The sequence below is a fragment of the Brienomyrus brachyistius genome, unplaced genomic scaffold (genome assembly GCF_023856365.1).
Source record: "Brienomyrus brachyistius isolate T26 unplaced genomic scaffold, BBRACH_0.4 scaffold439, whole genome shotgun sequence".
NCBI classification, from domain to species: domain Eukaryota; kingdom Metazoa; phylum Chordata; class Actinopteri; order Osteoglossiformes; family Mormyridae; genus Brienomyrus; species Brienomyrus brachyistius.
Window position 1 is genome coordinate 16,976 of NW_026042714.1, and position 2,834 is coordinate 19,809.

Genomic DNA, 2,834 nt, shown 5'->3' on the forward strand with positions numbered 1-2,834 from the left:
TACCTTTGTTAGGCGCGGCATCTGTGTCTTGCAGCTGTTCCCTTGGATAAAGATGTTAATTGTCATGCTTACAGCATCTCGATCTCCGGCGTTTGTGAAGTTGGGATTGATGCTGTCCTGTGTTTTTTTTTTCCTTCCACACTTAAGCTCTGCTTGTTACTGCCCCATAGCGGAGCGCAAGTGAAACGGACTACCGGAGATTTGCACTGTTTTTCTGTTAGTGTGTATAATCAAAATATGACTCAGTTTGGCCAGTTAGAAAAATATGATAATAGAAAAGTATTCTTTTCCTCTCACTTTTTTTTCTTGATTTAATTACCGACTTCACGTACTTACACTGTGTCCCGTTGCACGATGTAATATTGCGAAACTATGATTTTGTGGCAGTGTTTTGTAAAGGAATTTTCCGTTTAATCATCGTCTTAGTATAAAGCTATATGGTTGTTCTGGTATCAGTGGACGTACATTATGTATTTTTTCTTCTCTTGAGCACCATGGTCATGACATGAAGCTCAGTCATTGATTACTCGCAAATGTTAGTAGTCATCCGCTGTTTATCTTGAAGATGTAAAAGTAGTGCGCGTACATCTCCTCGTTAGTATAGTGGTGAGTATCCCCGCCTGTCACGCGGGAGACCGGGGTTCGATTCCCCGACGGGGAGAGTCTGCATCTTTTTGCCTCGGTCTCAAAAGGCACCAAGCTAGAACCGGCCCCGTGTTAGTGGAAACGGGGCTTGTGACTTGTACTCATGCATAATATTCTGCGGGTCGCTCAGCAGCGCAGCATATGAAACTAGACTCGGATTGTAAGTGTGTGGTTTTGATAATTGATGTATGGATGGATGGATCCTTAATAAGAGATATAAACAATAAGGTCCAGTCGCCAACTAATCATGTAAAATACGTCATAAACTCATGGTTGTTAAACCCAGAATAAAAATGAAGACGTATAACTAGGAAAGTCAACTTGCACATTTCAATTTTGGTTCGATATAATCACGTTGTCCTTAACCCTCCAGTGCAGGAGGGGACGGTAATGCGCATCGAATGTTTCCGAACCTGTGTGTGATACAACCGAGGAAGAGCCGATGACTTCGGGGGAGGAGGGGCAGGCGACTCGGAAGAAAAAGCAGCAGAACCCAATGCAGCCTGTAGCCCATTCAAAGGCCTACTGTTGGACCTCTGCTTATTTTGCAATACGTCTTTAGTACGGACTGAAAAATGTCCGATTTCGATGAGTTTGAGAAGCAGTTAAGCGAAAATCGGCAAGGTAAGTTTGGCTTTGAAGATCGGTGTATGCTCCCTGTTTTAGGGTAATAAAGTGGCCGGCGTGTCCTAGCGCCGAGGATGGTGCGGAGGGCACTTCTGCTGGTTCCGAAAAGAAAAGCGCGGCTGGGAAATCGGTGCCTTTTATCCGAGCGCTCGCCGATTCTGAAACCTGCCCGATTCTTCTTCTCCCAGCTGCCGCAGGATCCCCGAAAACTGACCGCTTTGGTAAATCAGTGACATTCTTTGCTTGGCATTGTTATAGAGATCGCTAGGCCTGCATCCATCAGTGCCCGGCGTACATAACATGGACATTTCAATGAAACGTTATTGGGGTGCACTCGATGTGAAAGCCTGCGGTTTTATTTATTTAATTATTTACCATTATACACTTGGATCATAAATTGTGACCCGCGTATTTTCATTCGCAGTAACACACTATGCATGGATGTTTGTTGCAAGCGTTATATTTTCAAGATCACGTTTAAAGTTTTATGCAAATAAAAACGACCGCGACCACTTGATTTAAAGTCCGCACTTAATAACAGTGTTAGTTACTTGGTTTTTAAATACTACGACGAGTTTTCTATATAATGATATGATTTTGTCTCTTTCCGATGCACAATAGCCTTTCCCTTGGGTCCGAAATGCTGGCCCTGTCATCCGTACAGAATAAGTCTTTCTCACACGATCGCCGTTTCTTCATGATGTATAGACTCTAAAAATCAGCCGCGTTCCCTGGAATCATAACAACTGCTTTTAGGTCGTTATTGCAAAGTCTTGCACCTGTATCTACCTTTACAGCGGATAGCAGTAACTAACAATGATGTACAGTTATATAACAATACACATATAACTTCATTAAAGTGCAGAGAATCCAGTAAACTGAATAAACTTAAGCCATACTAACGCAACTGAAATATACAACATGCGTTACAACGGAGTCGAAAGTAGGATTGATTTATGTACCTATCAAATGGCAATCTTGTCATATCAGCTCCTTATCACTAAATCACTAAAATGTCATTCGAAACGACCTGATTCGGCTAGACGAGCACTAAGTGCCGCCGTGTTTGATAAACTAGCAGTTCCAGTCATTCATATCTGCGCTCTGACTATGCCTGCGATTGCGGTAATTGGTTATTACCGATTTACGTAAGATGCATTGGCCGCTCCGTGTCTGTACTTTTGCAGCGGTGCATTACCGTAACGCTGTTATAACTGATGCATGAAGCTGATTCCTCGAGCAGCACCTGCGTTTAAATGCTTCACTGAAAACTGCACCTTCAGGGATTTATTTAAGCTTCTATATGAAGGACCTGCTGGGATAGAAAGGTGATATTTTATTGCTAGTTTAATAAAGTGCTGTCTGTCAGATTGAAACGATATTAATTACCCATCCATCGTCCAACCAGTTATCTTAGTCAGGCTCCCCTGGAGCCTATTCCAGGCAAATTCCCCATACAGAGAGCAGAGGCAAAATTCAGGCCTCCAGACTCGGAGGCGTGAGGCAACTGTACTCACCACTGTGCTCCTATATCATTAATTAGTCTGGTTATGTTTTTATTG

At 42.9% G+C, this 2,834-nt stretch overlaps 1 non-coding gene across 1 annotated transcript; it reads left to right on the forward strand.

The window, feature by feature from the left end:
- Positions 1 to 589: 589 nt before the first annotated feature.
- On the forward strand, positions 590 to 661 carry trnad-guc (transfer RNA aspartic acid (anticodon GUC)). The gene has a single exon. It is a non-coding gene; the product is annotated as a tRNA-Asp (tRNA).
- Positions 662 to 2,834: the final 2,173 nt, after the last annotated feature.